The sequence below is a fragment of the Callorhinus ursinus genome, unplaced genomic scaffold (assembly GCF_003265705.2).
Source record: "Callorhinus ursinus isolate GAN/ISIS: 27379988/994484 unplaced genomic scaffold, GSC_fseal_2.0 scaffold559, whole genome shotgun sequence".
NCBI classification, from domain to species: domain Eukaryota; kingdom Metazoa; phylum Chordata; class Mammalia; order Carnivora; family Otariidae; genus Callorhinus; species Callorhinus ursinus.
This window is the reverse complement of record NW_027397614.1, coordinates 1-21703: the sequence shown is the minus strand read 5'-3', so window position 1 is coordinate 21703 and position 21703 is coordinate 1. Positions and strand designations below refer to the sequence as shown.

The following is a 21703-nucleotide window of genomic DNA, read 5'->3' as shown; positions in this document are numbered from 1 at the left end:
ACAGGAATCGGTGAGCGGGGGATGGGCTGCGTCAGGGTGGGGGGTGGGCAGGGTCCCCTTTATCGGACGTGGAGAAATTCTAGGCAGCTTTCCTGGGGGTTCCAGGTCTTCCCTGCTGCCTGGACCCATGTCTTGATTCCTGCAGAAATGACCAAATTCTGCTGCATTTCTTGCTTTCTTGGGAGCTCTGTGAGCAAATGGTGACCCCTGGGTTTTATACTGGGTCTTCCAAGGCCTGGCACTTCCCTGAGAAGGGCTTACCACTTGCCAGGAAAGAAAGAGCAAGCCCTGGGCGCTGGGTGGCTCAGTTGGTTAGGCGACTGCCTTCGGCTCAGGTCATGATCCTGGAGTCCTGGGATTGAGTCCCACATCGGACTTCCTGCTCAGCAGGGAGTCTGCTTCTCCCTCTGACCCTCTTCCCTCTTGTGCTTTCTATCTCTCGTTCTCTCTCTTTCTCAAATAAATAAATAAAATCTTAAAAAAAAAAAAAAAAAGAGCAAGCCCTGGATCCACGCTCAGGAGGCCTGGGGCCGAGTCCTGCCCCCCGCCCCCATCTTGTTACCTTTGCTTCACTGGGTAAAGTGGGCAGGCGTTATGAGGTCTTAAGAACTCATGAAGAGGGGCGCCTGGGTGGCTCGGTTAAGCGACTGCCTTCGGCTCAGGTCATGATCCTGGAGTCCCGGGATCGAGTCCCACATCGGGCTTGCTGCTTAGCAGGGAGTCTGCTTCTCCCTCTGACCCTCTTCCCTCTCGTGCTTTCTATCTCTCATTCCCTCTCTCTCTCTCAAACAAATAAAAAAAAAAAAAAAAGAACTCATGAAGAGGTTAAAGATGTCTTTGAGGTGTTCGTTGAGGCCCCTCTGGCTGCCTCCTGTGCCCGGTGGTTCTGCTGCCCAATCAAGCTGGCCCACTGCTGGAAGAACGCTCAGCGCTCCTCCCTGCCGAGTTGGGTGGACACAGCTGCCTTGCTTGGCTTTGTGGATGTAGCCCTGATGTGACCCCCCCCCAGTTATTGACCCTTGTGCCACCCCGTTCACCTGCCCAGCTTCTGGAAGGAGCACTACTTCGAGGCCATTGCCCTGGTGGAGAAGGCCCTGCAGGCTGTGTATGGCGGCAGCGTCCCCAGCATGACCTCGGCCGCCCTCCGCTGGATGTACCACCACTCCCAGCTGCAGGTGAGCCGGCTGTCCCGGGGGGGGGGGGGGCGGCCACTGCTGCCCTTGTAACAGAGCCAGAATTATCTTTAGGTCATTTCTAAGTCATGTTTTCCTGGGGGTTTTTTGCCTCCAAAGATTTTACTTGGGGGTGCCTGGCTGGTTCAGTTAGTGGAGCATATAGAAAGATTTTATTTATTTATTTATTTGTCAGAGTGAGAGAGAGATCACTAACAGGAGGAGGGGAACAGGAAGATGCTGAGCAAGGAGCCCGATGCGGGGCTCTATCCCGGGACCCTGGGACCATGACCTGAGCCGAAGGCAGAGGCTTTACCAACTAAGCCACCCAGGGGTCCCAGCTTGTGACTCTTGATCTCAGGGTTGTGAGGTCAAGCCCCAGGTTGGGCATGGAGCCTATGTTTAAAAAAAAAAAAAGAAAAAGATTTTATTTTTAAGTAATGTCCACACCCAGTGTAGGGCTCTAATTCACAACCCCGAAACCAGGAGTCGTGTGCCCCACGACTCAGCCAGCCAGGCACTAACACCTAAGCAGTTTTCCCCTCTGAAGTTTCTCCTGGTGAGAGCTGCGGAGCAGTCAAGCAGTCGTTCCATTGTTCTTAGTAGCTGTCTGAGCACCAGGCCCCGGATGAGGGCTTCGCATACGTGCATTTAGTCTGTCTTCCGGCCCCATGAAGTGCCATTCCCCCAGTGTTACGGGTGAGGAGCTGGGTCCACACAGCTGTGGGCGGGGTAGAAAATTTCTCAAAACTCCTCAGCCTCACTCGCTCCTCGGTGGGAGTTGGGGGCCCCCCTCGCTCTTCGGCGTCCCCGGTCTCCCTCGCTAAAACGTGTCTCCTGCATCAGCCTGACACAGTTGCCCAGGGTTTGACGGACATAGAGTAGTTTCTCAAAAACCGGGGGCGCACTGCCTGACATAGTTTCTCATTCCCGTCACCACGCTGAAGACAGAGAAGATTGAGTCACCAAGGGGAGGAGGAACTAAGCCAAGCGCACCCAGCTGAGTGGCCGAGCTGGGCTCTGAGCACAGCTGTGTCTGAGGACGAGCAGAGGGAAAGAAGACAGGGTTTGGAGTCACGTCGTTAAAATCACTGAAGGCATCTCAAGTTCCTTAGGGAACTATATTCGGCATAAATAAACATCAGAGCCCGGGTCTCGGCAGAGGCAGGGCGGGGAGGGAGGGTGTGCGCCTGGAGCCACCACGGTGCATAATGTGTTCACATCTGGCTGTCACCCCTTGCAGGGTGCCCACAGGGACGCGGTCATCCTGGGCATGTCCAGCGTGGAGCAGCTGACACAGAACTTGGCGGCAACCGAGGAAGGGCCCCTGGAGCCGGCCGTGGTGCAGGCCTTCGATCAGGCCTGGCACCTGGTCGCCCACGAATGTCCCAACTACTTCCGCTAGGGCCAGTCCTGACTCCAGCTGCCAAAGGTTTCTCTCTTTTCCGCCACCTCTTCTGTTCTCTCATCCTGACCAGGCTGCCTTAAGTTGATTTAACATGGTCTTTTTTGATTGTCTGGCTCAATGCAATATTTTTCTAGATTCCCTCCTGGCTCCCAGATGCCTTTGTGGCGTGTAAAGCCTGGGGCTGTGGTCCACTTGGGACGTTCCTGTCGGAATAAAGCCGGCACTTGACCGGGCTGTCGCCTGGGCCCTCAGTAAACCCCACGAACCTGTCTCCTTTACTGTCTGCGGCCTGTTTTTATCCTGCCCGGGAGCTTACTGCCAACAGGGCAGAAGCACGAGCTGGAGTCTCCAGAGGGTAGAGGTAGAGCACACACTGCCCTCAGGAGGCTCTCTCCTGCCTTCTGTCCTGAATCCAGCCTGAGCTCTCAACAGCAGGGCTGAGGTGGCCCTCACTCAGCTGTGCACAGGAGAAGAAAAGCAGGCCACACACCCTGAAGTATACTTTCTCTTATTCAGAATCACCTCAGGAAATAGAGGCATCTAGAAATAGAATCCTTGGGGCCAAAAGCTCCCAATAGCATCCCCGCTGAGAAGAAGAACAATGTTCCTGGGCACCTCCTGAGATGCTGCATGACATTTTTAACAGACTCAATGTCAGCAGTGGCTTTACTCTTGTCCTGGTGAAAGCCTCCTGTCTCCTTGTCATCTGTAGGACTCTCAGCCTTGCCCTGGGTCTCCTGCTGTTGGAGCTGGAAGGGTGGCCTGGGCAGCCATGGTCCTCATTTCCCTTGACAAACCCCCACTCCAAGCAGGGGGCACCCAACGCTGGGGAAGAAAAATCCCAGGTCTGAGGGTTGCTTCTTGACCATTCCCAGTGCAGAAAAATCAGTCTAGCCCTGGCCAGGGAGCTGGGGTATGGGTCAAGCAGCAGAAGTCAGCACTTGGAGCTTGCTTATCTTGAAGTGAGGAAGGGGGCTCAGCGTGGAAATGCCAGACCAAACCACCAATCAGAAACACTCTTTGTGGGCGCCTGGGTGGCTCAGATGGTTGGGCGTCTGCCTTCGGCTCAGGTCATGATCCCAGGGTCCTGGGATCGAGTCCTGCATCGGGCTCCCTGCTCCTTGGGAGCCTGCTTCTCCCTCTGCTTCTCTCTCTCTCTCCTCCTCTGTCTCTCATGAATAAATAAATTAAAAAAATAAAATCTTTAAAAAAAAAGAAACACTCTTTGTTCTAAGAAATGTCCCGTTTACCATCTAGAGGGAGACACCTTGCAGACAAAATTGTATTCCCTACAGAAACAGTCACCCTCTCTTGTCTTCATCCACAATAAAATGCATTCTTCCCCTGAACGGGATGGTGTATCAGTTACCATCGTACAATTAGCTATCCTAAAATTGAGTTGCTTAAAATGACAAAGTCCCCCAAATTATAAAGATTCAAAGCAATCCCTATCAAAAGTCTAACCGGTTTTTTGTTTTATCTTTTTTTTAACAAATTCATAAACAAATCCTAAAATTCATATAGAAGTTCAAGGGACACAGAATAGCTATAATCTTTTTTTTTTTTAATTTTATTTATTTGAGAGAGAGAGAATGAGAGATAGAGAGCACGAGAGGGAAGAGGGTCAGAGGGAGAAGCAGACTCCCCACTGAGCGGGGAGCCCGATGCGGGACTCGATCCCGGGACTCCAGGATCATGACCTGAGCCGAAGGCAGTCGCTTAACCAACTGAGCCACCCGGGCGCCCCAGAATAGCTATAATCTTGAATAAGAAGACTACGATCTCTGATTCTTGATTTTGAAATTTACCAGAAGCTATAGTAATAGAGTGTGGTAGTGGGGTAAGGGCAGACATACAGATCAATGAAATAGAACCGAGAGTCCAGAAATAAACCTTTATATGTACTTTCAATTGATTTCAGAGAAGTGTGTAAAGACAATTCAATAGGAAAACAATAGTTTTCAACTGAAGCTCGGACAGCTGGATATCCACATGCAAAAGAATGAAGTTGATCCCCTCCCTCACACCATCCACACTCACACAAAATGAACTCTAGGATTGTAGACCTAAATGTAAAAGCTACAATTATAAACCTCTTAAAATACAGGAGTAAATCTTCACGTTCTTGGGTTAGGCAATGGTCTCTTAGATGACACCAAAAGCACCAGCAACAGAAGAGAAAAAGAATTAGACATTATCAAAATTTTAAATGTGTGTGTTTTAAAGGATACCATCAAGAAAGTGAAAAGGTGGGCGCCTGGGTGGCTCGGTTGAGTGTCTGCCTTCAGCTCGGGTCATTATCCCAGGGTCCTGGGATCGAGTCTGGCATCGGGCTCCCTGCTCAGTGGAGAGTCTGCTTCTGCCTGCCACTCTGCCTACTTGTTCTCTCTCTCTCTCTCTCTCTCTCAAATAAATAAATAAAATCTTAAAGAAAGAAAGTGAAAAGGCTGGGACTCCTGGGTGGCTCAGTCAGTTAAGCATCAGCCTTCGGCCCAGGTCCTGATCCTAGGGTCCTGGGATTGAGTCCCACATTGGGCTCCTTGCTCATTGGGGAACCTGCTTCCTCTGCCTGCCACTCCCCCTGCTTGTGCTCTCTCTCTCTCAGAAATAAATAAAATCTTGGGCGCCTGGGTGGCTCAGTTGGTTAAGCGACTGCCTTCGGCTCAGGTCATGATCCTGGAGTCCCGGGATCGAGTCCCGCATCAGGGAGCCCGCTTCTCCCTCTGACCCACTTCCCTCTCTTGCTCTCTATCTCTCATTCTCTCTCTCTCAAATAAATAAATAAAATCTTAAAAAAAAAAAAAAATAAATAAAATCTTAAAAAAAAAAGTGAAAAAACAACCTACAGAATGGGAAGAAATATTTGCAAATCACATATCTCATAAGGAACTTGTATCTACTACTCTTACAACTCAATGATAAAAGATAGAAAACCCAATCTAAGAAACAGGCAAAGTACCGGAATAGACCTTTCTCTGAAGTAGATATACACAGGGCCAATAAACGTGAAAAGCTGTTCAACATCGTTACCCATTAGAGAAAGTAAATCAAAACCACAGTGAAGCCACTTTACACCCAGCAGGATGGCTAAAGTAAAAGACAATAGCGAGTGTTGACAAGGATGTGGAGAATTTGGAATCTCCTACACTGCTGGTGGGAATGTAAAATGGTGCAGGCACTCTGGAAAACAGTCTGGCAGTTCCTCAGAACGTAAGACCTAGAGTTACCATATGACCCAGCAATTCCATCCCTTAGGTATACACCCAAGAGAAGTGAAAACATCACAGCGATACCCAGAAAGTGGCAACAGCCCAATGTCCATCAGCTCATGAATGGACAAATAAAAGGTAGCCTATTCATACGGTGGAAAAGCAATAAAAAGGAACAAAGTAAAGAAACATCTACCATGTGGACGAACTTTGAAAACACACTAAGTGGAAGAAGCCAGTCACAGAAGCCCTCCTAGTGGATGATTTGGTTTATATGAAATGTCTGGAACAGGTAAATCGACTAGAGACAGAAAGTCTATTAGCAGTTGCTGAGGGCTAGAAGGGGTGTTGGAGGAAATGGAGAGTGGCTGCTAATGAGATCAGGGTTCTCGTGGGGGGTGATGGAAAGCTCTAGAACTGTGATGGTTGTACAACTCCAAATACACTAAAAACCATTGAATTAGACACTTTGTATGTGTGATGTGCAAATTATGTCTCAGTGGGGAATGCTCATCTCTCCCCACTGTCTTGAGAAGGGACCTTAAAGCCGGAGGTGCTATATCACCCGAAGGCCAGGGCTCCCACACGTCTGGCGGTTGATGCTGATCGTGAGCAGGAATCCCAGCTGCTGTGGTCAAGCGGCACACTTACCTGGGACCCCCTCCCTGTAGCCTGGGCTTCCTCAAAGCGTGGGAGCTGGCTTCCAAGGCAAGCATCCCCCCAAAACCAGGCAGAAGCCATCATGCCCTATATGTCCCATCTTTGGAAATCCACAGCCTCACTCTTGCCCCATGGGGTGAGTGTCAACATTATGTTGTAGAAGAGAATATGAGGGAACAGATGGTCATTTGGGGAAGACAACCTCTGCCACAGGGAGCAATGGTCCTGAATGGTCACGTCAAGAAGATGAGCCTTTTGGGGCGCCTGGGTGGCTCAGTCGTTAAGCGTCTGCCTTCGGCTCAGGTCATGATCCCAGGGTCCTGGGATCGAGCCCCGCATCGGGCTCCCTGCTCAGCGGGAGGCCTGCTTCTCCCTCTCCCACTCCCCCTGCTTGTGTTCCCTCTCTCGCTGTCTCTATCAAATAAATAAATAAAATCTTTAAAAAAAAAAAAAAAGAAGATGAGCCTTTTGACTGGCCGGGTGACCTTCAGTCCCAAGTAAACCCATTAGGGATGTGTTCTCTAGGTCATGTTCCATCTATTAGAACTTTTGGGTAACGCATCTCACACATGTTTCATGGTTGCTTGAATTCAGCCATTTTATACCTAACGAGCTTTTTCAAAAGACAGAGGAAGAGAGAGAGATCTGGAAAACAGCACATACTTAAACTTCAAACTAAGGAAACTGGCCCGTGGTGTATAAAAGACTGGAGAATGGCGTGGGATAGATTTTGTATACTCGAATTAATGTGGCAGAAAGGCGGCTACTGAAGCTAGAGCCTCGAGGGAGGGCATCTGTGCTGATATACTTGCTTACTTCCCATTCTGGTCTGCTTCTTAGCATCACCAGTGTCGAAAGTGGGGGTGAGGGCGCCTGGGTCGGGTCATGATCCCAGGTCCTGGGATCGAATCCTGCATTGGGCTCCCTGCTCTGCAGGGAGCCTGCTTCTCCCTCTCCCTCTGCCTGCCGCCCCCCTCCCACCGCCACCGCTTGTGCTCTCGCTCTCTCTGTCAAATAAATAAGTAAAATCTTAAAAAAAAAAAAAAAAGTGGGGCTGGGGCGCCTGGGTGGCTCAGTTGGTTAAGCGACTGCCTTCGGCTCAGGTCATGATCCTGGAGTCCCGGGATCGAGTCCCGCATCGGGCTCCCTGCTCGGCAGGGAGTCTGCTTCTCCCTCTGACCCTCTTCCCTAGAGAGCACGTCGTGCTCTCTATCTCTCATTCTTTCTTGCTCTCAAATAAATAAATAAAATCTTTAAAAAAAAAAGGTGGGGGTGAACATTATCAGTGCCTCAAATTTGCCTTCTGAATACCTTTTAGAAGCCATAAGGAAGAGGGGAATTCGAGGAGCCATACTACTTTTGAGAAAGTGCATTTCTATTCCGTAGATTTTTAATTTAACAGGACTATTTTTTCTTTTTTTTTTTTAAGGTTTTATTTATTTATTTAATTGACAGAGAGAGAGACACAGCGAGAGAGAGGGAACACAAGCAGGGGGAGCGGGAGAGGGAGAAGCAGGCTTCCCGCGGAGCGGGGAGCCCGATGCGGGGCTCGATCTCAGGACCCTGGGATCATGACCTGAGCCAAGGCAGATGCTTAACCAACTGAGCCACCCAGGCGCCCCAGGACTATTTTTAATATGACACCATGGTGCATCGAAATTTGTGTGTGTTCATTACAAAAACATTTCCATCTTCGATATTAAACTTTTTACTTTTTATGTTGAACTTTGTAACTGAATTTAAAATGGCCTTCCTGGGGCATCTGGGTAGCTCAGTCGGTTAAACGTCTGACTCTTGGGACACCTGGGTGGCTCAGTCGGTTAATTGTCTGCCTTCGACTCAGGTCATGATCCCAGGGTCCTAGGATTGAGCCCTGCATCGGGCTTCCCGCCTGGCAGAGAGCCTGCTTCTCCCTCTCCCTCTGCCTGACTCTCCCCCTGCTTGTGCTTTCTCTCTCTCTGTCAAATAAATAAATAAATACAATCTTTAAAAAATAATAAAAATAAAAAAATATACGTCTGACTCTTGATCTCAGCTCAGATCTTGATCCCAGGGTTGTGAGTTCAAGCCCCACGTTAGGCGTGGAGCCTGCTTAATTAATTAATTAATTAATTAGCATTCACAAGAGTGTCAGATGTTTTACCTTTGACAAGATGAACCTCCAAGAGAGGTGCCTGGGTGGCTCAGTCAGTTAGGCCTCTGCCTTCGGCTCAGGTCATGATCCCAGGGCCCTGGAATCAAGTCCCACATCGGGCTCTCTGCTCAGTGGGGAGCCTGCTTCTCCCTCTCCCACTCCTGCTGCTCCCCCTGCTTGTGCGCTTTCTCTCTCAAATAAATAAAATAAAAAGATGAACTTCCAAGAGCTTTACTTTGATTGCATGAAGTAGATGGAAGAAAAGTATAATGATTATTGGAATTCACTGATTTTCTATCTGAAGTGTCTGTCACTGATAGAAAACTGGCAGTATTTTCTATTTGTGAAGTGTTTCTATTATTGATACCAGCACATCAACAACTACTGCTTGACTCTTATGACATGCATAAGGAAACTTGGGATGACAAATGAGCAGATTTAATTGAGAAGGACAGTTATTTAATCTAGATCAAGTTACGTGTCATAGTGATAAGAAAATGGACCTTCTGGGGGCGCCTGGGTGGCTCAGTCAGTGAAGTGCCTGACTCTTGGTTTCAGCTTGGGTCATGATCTTATGAGTCCTGAGATGGAGCCCATGTTCAGTGGGGAATCTACTTGAAGATTCTCTCCTTCTGCCCCTCCTCCCACTCATGTCCTCTCCCTGTCTCATAAATAAATCAATCTAAAAAAAAAAATGAACTGGATCTTCTGCATTGCACGAGTTAAATCATAATCTCCAGACAGTATTCTAACTTCAAAAAAGAGCAATTATTTCAAGATGCTCATGCCAGTTGTCTTAGTCTGTTCAGGCTGCTATAACAAAATACCATAGACTGGGTGGCTTCAACAACAAATACTTATTTCTCACAGTTTTTGGAGGCTGAAACGTCCAAGATCAAGGGGCGAGAGTATTCAGTGTCTGTGAGAGCTCTCTTTGTGTTTTGCTGCCTTTTTGGCTGTCTACCCTCACATGGTGGAGAGAGAGCGCTAGTCTCTTGCTCTTCTTATTAGGACACCAGTCACATCATGGGGCTCTACCCTCATCACTTTGATGAGGGAACAGAAGGCTAGATGAGGACAAAGCACAAGCTGACTCTCCTGGGTGGGATTTGTGGGACATTCTTCCAGGAAGCTCCCAACTGTCTTTTTTTTTTTTAAGATTTTATTTATTTATTTGAGAGAGAGAGGACAAGCAGGGGAAGGGGCAGTGGGAGAGGGAGAAGCAGGCTCCCCGCCGAGCAGGGAGCCCGCCGATGCAGGGCTCCATCCCAGGACACTGGGATTATGACCTGAGCCCAAGGCAGACGCTTTGCTGACAGAACCATCCAGGTGCCCCAAAGCTCCCAACTGTCTTAATGTTATTGCTTTACTAGAGGGAAAAACAACCTTAACTTGACAATGGCAAGACCTCCAGTATCTTGCAGGTCCACTTTAGCATATGAGAATTCTTTTGAAAACCTCCCTTTTTCCTTACCTCCCCCAACACCGTAGTATAGAATCAATTCCTCCTCACAACCCTGGGGCAGCAGCTCTTTCTTCCCACAGGTCCTGATTAAAAATGAGGGTTATTATAGGGAGAAATTATGTTTCAATAACACATCTTTGCGGGTGTTAAATTCTAGCTCTGATTTTATTTTTTTATTTTTATTTTTTTTTAGTTTATTTATTTGTCAGAGAGAGAGAGAGAAAGCATAGCAGGGGAAGCAGCAGGCAGAGAGAGAAGCGGACTCCCTGCTGAGCAAGGAGCCCGATGTGGGACTCGATCCCAGGATCCTGGGATCATGACCCGAGCCGAAGGCAGACGCTTAACCGACTGAGCAACCCAGGCGTCCCTCTGATTGTCTTTAAACGAATGTTGTTTACCTAAGCTAGACTACTTGAGATAAACTTCAGAGAAATTGCCACAATAGCTCGTGTATTAGACAGTCTTCTTGCTTGTTATTCTGTGGGGATAAAAACAAGACCTCATGGGCGTATGATTATTTGAACAGCTGAAAAATGGGATTAATCCCCCAACAACTGTATAGCTCAACTGTCACCTTGACCAATTCTGTGTGGTTGGGATGACAAAATCCTTCCCTAAAAGCCAGAGCATACTGCACTCCAATGGGTTAACTATGGACTTATGGAGATAATGGATGACCCCACTTTCTTTATGATTGGATTGGATAACGTACTTGGGGATGCCCTTAACTCTTGACAAGTTTTCTCCCGCTTACCAGTGATTCTTTGTAATTAGGATAAATCGCTCATTGGGGAGCCTGCTTGAAGATTCTCTTCCTTCTGCCCCTCCCTCCACTCTCTCAAATAAATAAAAACATCTATTAAAAAAACTGATAGAGACACCTGGGTGGCTCAGTTGGTTAAGCGTCTGCCTTCAGCTCAGGTCATGGTCCCAGGGTGCTGGGATCGAGTCCCCCATCAGGCTCCTTGCTCGGCGGGAGCCTGCCGCTCCCTCTGCCTGCTGCTCCCCCCGTTTGTGCGCTCTCTCTCTCTCTCTGACAAATAAATAAAATCTTTAAAAACAAAAAACAACCTGATAGACCAGAAAGTAGAAATAGATAAATCCGCCATTACAATTAGAGACTTCAATATTCTTCTCTCAACAATTGATAGACCTCCTACCCAGAGACTCAGCAAGGATATAGAAGAACTCAGAGGAAGCATGAACCAGCATGATCTAAGTTAACATTTGTGGGACATGCCGCCCAACAACTACAATATTTTGACTGTGTCAATGTCAGTATCCTGGTTATGGTTTTGTACTATGGCTTTGCAAGATACTCCTTAGGGAAAACGAGTACAAGAGTACAAGGAATCTTTCTGTATTATTTCTTACAACTCCATATGAATCTAAAATTACCTAAAAGATTAAAAATGTAGTGAAAACCTACTTCTCATTTTAAAGTACTCAGAAAGGTTATACATGTTGCTTCTAGTCCTAAGACCAGTATTTAGAATGTGCACAACATAATCTCAGACTTAAAAACTCTGTCTTCATAGATTTAGGCAGAGATCATTCATTAGTAGATGAAACCATAAGAAGACGGATGGAGAACTTTATGTGGAGGGAGCAGGCTGACATCACATGAATGCTCTGCTTGATCTCAGCATTACGAGGAGTGAGTCAACCATGCTATTTGTGCCTTCCTGGTGTGATGCATCAGGAAGTACACAGCACACACACAAAAAATCTTTTTTTAATTTAGATTCAATTAGCCAACATATAGTTTGTCACTGATGAAGTATTCTTTTTTTTTTTTAAGATTTTATTTATTTATTTATTTGAGAGAGAGAGAATGAGAGATAGAGAGCACGAGAGGGAAGAGGGTCAGAGGGAGAAGCAGACTCCCTGCTGAGCAGGGGGCCCGACGCGGGGCTCGATCCCAGGACCCTGGGAGCGTGACCCAAGCCGAAGGCAGATGCTTAACAACTGAGCCACCCAGGCACCACTGGAAATAAATCATTCTGTTACTGATTTCTAGTGTACTTTCATTATGGTCAGAGATACAATTTTATGCTTGAATCCTTTTATTAAGACTTGTTTAAGAACCCCAAAATGGCATATCTTGGTGAATGTGCACTTGAATAAACGTTCTGTTTTGGGGTACTCTATTATGTTAAGTCAGTTAATAGTGTTGTTCAAGTCTTTGTATCTTTACTGAGTTTCTGTCAACTATGATTAGTTACTGATTACAATTACTGAGAGGAGTGCTGAAATCTCCAACTGTAACTGCATGTTTGTCTATTTCTTCTTTAGTTATATCTTTTCACGCACTATGATGCTCTGGTATTAGGTGCATACACACTTAGCGTTGTTATGTCCTTTTAATTAATTGACTTCTTTTTTTTTTTTTTTTAAAGATTTTATTTATTTATTTGAGAGAGAGAATGAGATAGAGAGAGCACGAGAGGGAAGAGGGTCAGAGGGAGAAGCAGACTCTCTGCTGAGCAGGGAGCCCGATGTGGGACTCGATCCCGGGACTCCAGGATCATGACCTGAGCCGAAGGCAGTTGCTTAACCAACTGAGCCACCCAGGCGCCCCTAATTAATTGACTTCTTTGTCCTTGTGAAATGTTCCTGTTTGTCTTTGATAGTATTCTGCAATCTCCTTTGACATTCAGCCATAGACATTCCAACTTTCTTTTTTTTTTTTAATTAATTTATTTATTTGACAGAGAGAGAGAGAGACAGGGAGAGAGGGAACACAAGGAGGGGGAATGGGAGAGGGAGAAGCAGGCTTCCTGCCGAGCACAGAGCCCGATGCGGGGCTCGATCCTAGGACCCTGGGATCATGACCTGAGCCGAAGGCAGACGCTTAACCATCTGAGCCACCCAGGCGCCCCAGTTCTGAAAGTTTTGACAAAGGTATACAGTCATGTAATCAGCACCACAATCAAGATGTCGAAGAGCTCCATCACCCCTCAGAACTCCATTTTGCCGTTGAGGGAACTTTCGGGTGTTTTTCATTTTTGTCTATTACAAATAAAGCCTCTAAAGAACACTGGTGTATAGGTTTTTGTGTGAACATGGTTTTTGCTGAGTCACATGGTAAGCTTATGTTTAACTTTATAAAAACGCAATGATCTTTTTATTTTTTTAAAGATTTTATTTATTTATTTGAGAGAGAGAGAGCACATGAGAGGGGGGAGGGTCAGAGGGAGAAGCAGACTCCCTGCCGAGCAGGCAGCCCGATGCGGGACTCTATCCAGGGACTCCAGGATCATGACCTGAGCCAAAGGCAGTCGCTTAACCGACGGAACCACCCAGGCGCCCTCTTTTTATTTTTTTTAACTTTATTTATTTAGAGAGAGAGAGCGCACAAGCAGGGCTTAAGGGCAGAGGGAGAAGCAGACTCCCCACTGAGCAGGAAGCCCCACAGGGTGCTCGATCCTAGGACCCTGGGATCATGACCTGAGCCAAAGGCAGCCACTTAACGAACCGAGCCACCCAGGCGCCCCTACAATGATCTTTTTATTTTTTTTTATTTTTTATTTTTTATTTATTTTTTTTTTAAAGATTTTATTTATTTATTTGAGAGACAGAGAGAATGAGAGAGAAAGCACATGAGATGGGGGGAGGGTCAGAGGGAGAAGCAGACTCCCCGCCGAGCAGGGAGCCCGATGCGGGACTCGATCCAGGGACTCCAGGATCATGACCTGAGCCGAAGGCAGTCGCCCAACCAACTGAGCCACCCAGGCGCCCTACAATGATCTTTTTAAAAAGGTCAAAGATGAGGAGCACCTGGATGGCTCAGTTGGAAGAGCACCCAACTCTGGATGTCTTGAGTTGTGACTTCAGCCCCACCTTGGGTGTAGAGATTAATTAAATAAATAAACAAACTAAAAACAATGGTTAAGGGATGCCTGGGTGGCTCAGTCAGTTAAGCGTCTGCCTTCGGCTCAGGTCATGATCCCAGGGTCCTGGGATTGAGCCCCGCATCAGGCTCCCTGCTCAGCGGGGAGTCTGCTTCTCCCCCTGCTCATGCTCTATCTCTGTCTCGAATGAATAATAATAAAAAAAGGTTAAAAATGAAAGCGTTTTATATTTATCCACCTTGACCACCCCCAGTACTTCATTTTTTTAAATAATTGTTTATTGTTATGTTAATCACCATACATTACATCATTAGTTTTTGATGTGTTCCATGATTCATTGTTTGTGCATAACACCCAGTGCTCCACGCAGAATGTGCCCTCTTTAATACCCATCACCAGGCTAACCCATCCCCCCACCCCCTCCCCTCTAGAACCCTCAGTTTGTTTTTCAGAGTTCACCGTCTCTAATGGTTCGTCTAGCACTTCATTTTTTTGTGTGTAAATTCAAATTTCCTTCCGTCTAAAAATACCTCTAGTAGAGTGAAAGTTTGCTCCTATGAATGATCTACACCTCTGCTTGTCTGAACAAAGTCCTTATTTTGCCTTCATGTTTGAAGTATTTTCGCTTGGGTATACCTAGTTGGAGGCTGACAGTTCCTTGTTTTCATACGTTACCATGTCTTAACACGCGGACCCCGGCTGGAGCCTTTGGAAAGTCTCTGACCCCAGAAGCAGAGAATCGCCTCTGGGACCGCAGGGCGGCGGGACAGCCCGAGCGCCTCCCCCCAACTCCCCCAAACCAAGGCCTCATTTCAAGACTTTTGGCAGGTAGGAAAGCCCCCTCCGCAACGACCCCGGGACCCCGGGACGGTTCAAAACGAGGCCGAGGGAGGTGGGGAGACGTGGCAGCGAGGCTCCTGGAGTCGCAGCCCTCAGCCTTCGCGCTCGCTCGTTAAGCCTCGCACTAGCTCACCCTCCCGGCCTGCGGCCGACCCCGGCCCGCCTGCCAGGCAAGTGCGCGGTCCCCGAAGCCCCGCGTGGCGCGTGCGTGCAGCAGGGCCGGGGTGGGGGGCGGCGGAGGGAAGGGGGAGGTGGGCACACTGCCCCGCCCCCAACGCCGTCCGAAGTCCCTCCTTAAAGCGGCGATGGCTCGCGCTGGTTAGTGCCTCGCGCCCACGGCAGAGTGCGACGCCTGGGCCACCAGATTCTGCCGCCGCCGCTGTGTCCCGGCCGTTGTCGCCGCCGCGGGCCGCCTCCGGGACCCCGGCTCGGCCCGCCACCGTGCTGGGCGCCGTGGAGATGGGGCGCCGCGTGGACGCGTCCGCCAGCGCCGCGGCCCGTGCGCGCCTTCCTGGAGCGCGGCCCCACGGAGCTGGACACGGCCTTCGTGTACGGCGACGGCCAGTCCTAGAGCATCCTGGGCGGCCTGGGCCTCGGGCTGGGCGGCGGCGACTGCAGAGGTAACCGCTCCCTCCCCGTGCACCGCGCGGCGCCCACCCGGCCAGCCCCAGCCGTGACCCGGCCGCGGTCAGGACCGACGGCTTCGGCCCCTCCCGGGCGCTGACCGCGCTTTGGACCACCCCCCTGCTCCTCAGGCCCCGTGCACGTGTCTGCCCGGACAGCCGGACAGTGCTTTGTCCTGACCTTCTTTCCTCTCCTTTTCTCTTCCGAGAAGGTCTCCCAGGACCTTCCCTCCAGCAACGTCACACCCCAGGTCCAGTCTGGAACGACTTGGTTAGGTCTTCTAGGGGGCCCTGAAAGCTTTGGGATCTGGCCCCGTGCCGCCCCTACCTCCTTTCCTGCACCCCGGCAGGTGCCCCGTGCAGGCCTGATCTGCTGGAACCCTGCCCGTACTGCCCTGGCGTTCCCTGGCACAGCCGCGGATCAGACTTTGGAACCTGTGGGGGATCTGCTTCCTCCTTGCTCTTGGGCCCTAGACTTTGCTCCGTGGGGCTCCGGGTGTCACGCTCAGTGGCAGCGCCTCAGAGCCGCAGGGTGCTCGGTGGGCGGGGATGGGGGGGTGCGGGTGGTAGGGTGTCTAACTGCCTTCTGGGCTAGTCTCTGAGGACCTAGAAGGGAAATTGAAACGAACCCACTCCAGGGAGCTCGGATTCTAGAGAAGGCTGGGGAAGCCTGGAAGAGGCAGGGCTTCTGGAGGGGCCACTGAAGAAAGCTCAGAAGAGGGAGCATTAGACACTGAAGAACCGATTAGTTGGCCAGGAGGACAGGTGTTAGTGCTGTGGGTGTGGGCAGTGGGCGTGCCAAGGCAATGAGATTTGGCAATGCCAGGGGTGTTGGAGCAGGCAGAGCTAAGTGGAGGGTTGCATAAGGGCAGAGGACCGTCCATCACCAGTCCAATGCCATTTGAACAGCTTCAGCAGTGCCTGGCAGGTCCCTAGAGTTCAGCAATGTTGGCTGTTACTGTTATGGTTAGGAGTAGTAATAGTAATGTTGTTAGCACAAGGCACCAGTCTCTCCCTTGGGCTCTTCTCTCTCCTCTGCCAGAGTCTTGCTTGGGTTCTCCTGTGAGCCACAGCACGCTCGATCTGGAGCAGTAAGACAATGTGCCTGCGTCTCAGTGCTCGCCCTTTCTAGATCACCTGGCTGCTTCTCTGACCACTCTAGGTCTTATTTCTCAGTGTCTTTTTTCTCCAAGCCCTCCTTCGCTTCCCTCCTGGTCAGAGCTAGCAGGGCCAAAGTCCTTAAACCTCAGATCCGTAGTTTAATGCACATGAAGAAGAGCTGGAGGAACGGAACAATTCCAAGTGAGCGGTCCTCCAGCCTGCTCGTAAGTCTCAAGGAGTCAGGTGACTTGCCAGGCGCCGAGTGTTCAGGGAGGGCCAGATTGCACGGGGTGCTCCCAAGGCCCTTTCCGTCGGGTCTGTGGCCCTTCTCTTGCCTTGTGTACCCCCTGACCCTGGTGCTCTGGATCCCTGGAATTGCAGTCATGACTCCCCTCACGCCATGTTCTTTTCCTCTGGGTTTTTGCCCTTGTCCTCACTCTCTGGAATGAACGTCCCACCTTTCCTCAACTGGCAGCCTGTGACCTCCCCCTGGAGACCAAGATTCAGATTCTAAAGAAAACCTTCCCTGAGCTCACAGGGGCCTCCCGCCTCTATGCCCTGGGCTCCCCCAGCACCTGGTGCACATCCCTGCCTTGCTTACGGTAATGCAGCCCCTTAGACAGTGAGTTCTCGAGGGCAGGGATCACCTGTTGGGTCTACCAGCCCTTAGGGCCTGGTAAATAACCCGTCATACTGATGACATTGGCGGTGATGACAATGAACAGCACGTCCATTCAAGTTCTGATCAATCCCTGGGACCAGCACACAAAATAGTACCATCGATGCTCTCAATTTATAGTTGAGAGGATTGAGGCTCAGAGAGGTTGAGTAACTTTGGTCAAGCTCACAGAGGTGGTAATGGCAGATCTGGACTGTGGACCCAGGTCTTTCTCTGAGTCATTATTCTAGACTCTCTCCAGTGTTTGGTAAACTGGCCTGAACTCTCATTTCACTCCTCCCCCAAAGCGAAAATCGCCACCAAGGCCAATCCATGGGGTGAGAATTCACTGAAGCCTGACGGTGTCCGGGCCCAGCTGGAGACATCCCTGAAACGGCTGCAGTGCCCCCGGGGTGGACCTCTTCTACCTGCACCTACCTGACCACGACACCCCCGTGGAGGAGACGCTGCGTGCCTGCCACCAGCTGCACCAGGAGGTGAGGCGGGCCCCCGAGCTCCAGGAGAGTGGAGGCACCAGGGTCGTCCCAGAGCAGAGCCGGGGACAGACCCCACTCCCAGGGTCCCCACCCCCATCTCCCCTTTGCAGTGTCCTGGGCCGCGGTGGGTTCTGACCGAGGCCTCTCCCCTGCAGGGCAAGTTCGTGGAGCTTGGCCTCTCCAACTATGCCGCCTGGGAGGTGGCCGAGATCTGCACCCTCTGCAGGAGGAACGGCTGGATCCTGCCCACTGTGTACCAGGTGAGGGCCAGGGCTGCGGGGGGGGCCCGGCTGATCCCCGGTTCTCTCGGCCCCTCCCACTGCCTCCTCTCCATCGCAGCCGCCGCCCTGCTGACAGCCTGTGTTGTGGGGAGGACGCGCACGCTCGTCAGCTTGGCCAGCAGGTACCTGCTCGCTCTGGCCCTGGCTCCCCTTCCTACCGGCACGTGCTCCGCGGGCCCTTCCTTCCTGCTTGCTGCCTGTGGGCGTGAGCCTGGACCGTTCTTCCCCCCCCCCCCCCCCCCCCAGAAGTGCTCAGGCCTCACTTAGATGGCTTGTTCCCTGCAAGCCTTTCCCGATGCCCCAGAGGAGCCTCCAGTATTGACTTCATTTTCATGCACTCAGCGAGTATTTGTAAGCATCTGCGGTGATTACACAGCCCAACTCTATTGTGATCGTCTGTCTTCTTTGTGTGTGTGTGTGTATCTTTTTAATTGAAGTAGACTTGACGCGCAATATTAGTTTCAGGTGTGCAACATAGTAGTCTGTGTGATGCTGTGCTCACTACAAGCGGTCGGCCTGCAAGCGGCTACATACAGTACCATCTACTATATTCCCTCTGCTGTACCTTTCATCCCTGCTCGTTCCAACAGAAGCCTGTAGCTCCGATCCTTGTCCTCCCTTTTTGCCCGTTCCCCAACCCCTCCCTTCTGACTACTGGCAGTTTGCTCTCTCTGTATATGGGTCTGTTTCTGCTCTTTTGTTTTTTGGGTTTCACATGTAAATGAAACCATACAGTGTTTGTCTTTCTTTGGTTTATTTCACTTACACTCTGTAGATTCCTCCATGTCATCACATAAGGCAAGATCTCCTTTTTTATATGGCCGAGCAGTCCCCCATTGTGTATGTATACCACATCTTCTCTATCCATTCATCTCTCGATGGACACTTCTTTCTTTGTTTTTAATTTGGCTTTAACATCTGTGGGAGGCAGAAGCAGAAACCTGGCTGGACTTGCTTGTGTTTGGCAACAATAGATATCTGGGGAATGATATAGCCAGTCCAGTGTCCCTACCTTGGGCCCAGCACCATCTCCCCATCCCCTGCTACCACTAGTGATTTGGGATATCATTGCTGAAGTCCTGGGCAGGTTTTTGACCGATAGTTTTAACAGAAGCCTGGGAGGGGGTGGGGCACCTGGGTGGCACAGTCGGTTAAAGTGTTCAACTCTTGGTTCCAACTCAGGTCTGATTTGGGGGTTGTGAAATTGAGTCCCACATTGAGCTCCATACTCAGCGTGAAGTCCGCTTGAGTTTCTCTCTCCCTCTGCCCCTCCCCATGCCCTCCTCCCCACACACATGTGCTCTTTTTCTCTCAAATAAATCTTAAAAAAAAAGGTGGGGATAGCCACATGCAGAAGAATGAAACTGGACCATTTCCTTACATCATACACAAAAATAGACTCAAAATGGATGAAAGACCTAAATGTGAGATAGGAATTCATCAAAGTCCTAGAGGAGAACATAGGCAGCAAACCCTGTGACCTCGGCCACAGCACCTTCTTGCTAGACACGACTTCAAAGGCAAGGGAAGCAAGGGCAAAAATGAACCGTTGGGACTTTGTCAAGATAAAAAGCTTTTGCACAGCAAAGGAAACAGTCAACAAAACCAAAGGACAACCAAACCAAAGACAACCGACAGAATGGGAGAAGGTATTTATAAATAACTTATCAGATAAAGGGCTAGTATGCAAAATCTATAAAGAACTTACCACACTCAACACCCAAAGAACAACTAATCCAATCAAGAAATGGGCAGAAGACATGAACAGTCATTTCTCCAAAGAAGACAGCCAAATGGCCAACAGACGTACGAAAAAGTGCTCAACATCACTCAGCACCAGAGAAATCCAAATCAAAACCACAATGAGATGCCACCTCACACCAGTCAGAATGGCTAATATTAAGTCAGGAACAGACAGATGTTGGCGGGGATGTGGAGAAAGGGGAACCCTCCTGCACTGTTGGTGGGAATGCAAGCTGGTGCATCCGATGAGGTTTTGGAACATAGGTGAGGTTCAGTGGAGTGAGGTCCAGAGCTGAAGACCAAGAAAGAATTCTTGAGACATCTTCGGTGCAAAATGGTGGTTTATGAAAGCATTGGGGACAGGACCTGTGGGCAGAAGGAGCTGCTGCACCGTGGTTGAGGGGTGGCTGACTGTATACTATGGGGTTGGGGAAGGTAAGGAAAAGGGAGGTTTTCAAAAGGATTTTCATATGTTAAGAGGACTCAGGATGCCAGAGTCCTTGCCATTGTCAAGTTAAGGTCGTTTTTCCCTCTAGCAAGGCATTAACAGGAGGGTAGTTGGGAGCTTCCTGGAGGAACATTACACTCTGCCCCCTTCAAGTATCTGTCAATGGGCTGCAGGTTATAAGGACATTTAATTTTATCTACATTTCCTCCTGGAAGCTAGGTTATTGATAGAAATGCTTTGTTCTTGTAGATTGCTAAGACATTTGTAAACTGAGGGAGACTCAGGTCTTGCACGATTGTGATCTCTGTAAGGTAACTTTGTTTTTCCTTTCCTTAGCTTTAGGGCAACCAGGAGTGCATGAGGAATGTCACATAGATCCCATCTGGGGTGGGGGGTGTTGTGGGGTGTCAGCGTCTGCTTTGTCCTCAGCTTGCCTTCTGTTCCCTCATCACATTCACTCTGGAAGACAGTAGGGAGGTTCCTCAAAAATTTGAAAATGGAGCTACCCTACAATGCAGCAATTGCACTACTATGGATTTACCTCAAAGAATCAATGTAGTAATCCGAAGGGGCAACTGCACCCTAGTGTTTATGGCAGCGATGTCCATAATAGCCAAACTACAGGAAGAGCCCAGATGGCCATCAACAGATGAATGAATGAATGAATAAAGAAGATGTAATACACACACACACACAATGGAATACTACTCAGTCATCAAAAAAATGAAATCTTGCCGTTTGCAACAACATGGATGGAACTAGAGGGTATTATGCTGAGCAAAATAAGTCAGAGAAAGAATTATATGATCTCACTCATGCGGAATTTAAGAAACAAACAGAGGATCATAGAGGAAGAGAGGAAAAAATAAGACAATCAGAGAGGGAGACAAACCATAAGATACTCTTAATCACAGGAGACAAACAGTTGCTGGAGGGGTGGGGGAATGGGGTAAATGGGTGACAGGCATGAAGGAGGGCTCGTGATGTAATGACCACTGGGTGCTATATAAGACTGATGAATCACTGACCTCTACCTCTGAAAGTAATGATACGTTATATGTTAATTGAATTTAAATTAAAAACAAACAAACCAGGCTGGGGTTCCTTCCCTTGACACTAGCAACCTTCTACGCACAGGGCATGTACAACGCTACCACCCGGCAGGTGGAAACGGAGCTCTTCCCCTGCCTCAGGCACTTCGGATTGAGGTTCTACGCCTACAACCCTTTGGCTGGTACGGGCTGCTCTGGGGCAGGGGGGCAGGCTCCCCCTGGGGTGGGAGGCCATTCCTGGCCCCGTCTCTGCCTCTTCCTGACCCAGTAGATGCCTGGCCCAGGCCCTGGGAAGCGGGAAGGGGTTTGAAAATAGACTGGGCCGTGTCTTCCATCCCTCCTTCCATCCCCCCCCCCCAACCAGTCCAGAACAGCCTCTGGGGGCAGGGTGGGCCTGGCTCTGATGGCAGTCTCCCCGCAGGGGGCCTGCTGACGGGCAAGTACAAGTTTGAGGACAAGGACGGGAAACAGCCTGTGGGCCGCTTCTTCGGGAATAACTGGGCTGAGACCTACAGGAATCGGTGAGCGGGGGATGGGCTGCGTCAGGGTGGGGGGTGG

General features: G+C 49.6%; 1 long non-coding RNA gene and 1 pseudogene across 1 annotated transcript; both read left to right on the top strand.

Annotated features, from left to right (window-relative positions):
* Positions 1 to 1014: 1014 nt before the first annotated feature.
* Positions 1015 to 2836, top strand: LOC112818945 (uncharacterized). Its single transcript, XR_003206719.2, has 2 exons — positions 1015 to 1175; positions 2416 to 2836. It is a non-coding gene; the product is annotated as an uncharacterized lncRNA (long non-coding RNA).
* Positions 2837 to 11284: 8448 nt separating this feature from the next.
* Positions 11285 to 21670, top strand: LOC112818944 (aflatoxin B1 aldehyde reductase member 2-like; annotated as a pseudogene).
* Positions 21671 to 21703: the final 33 nt, after the last annotated feature.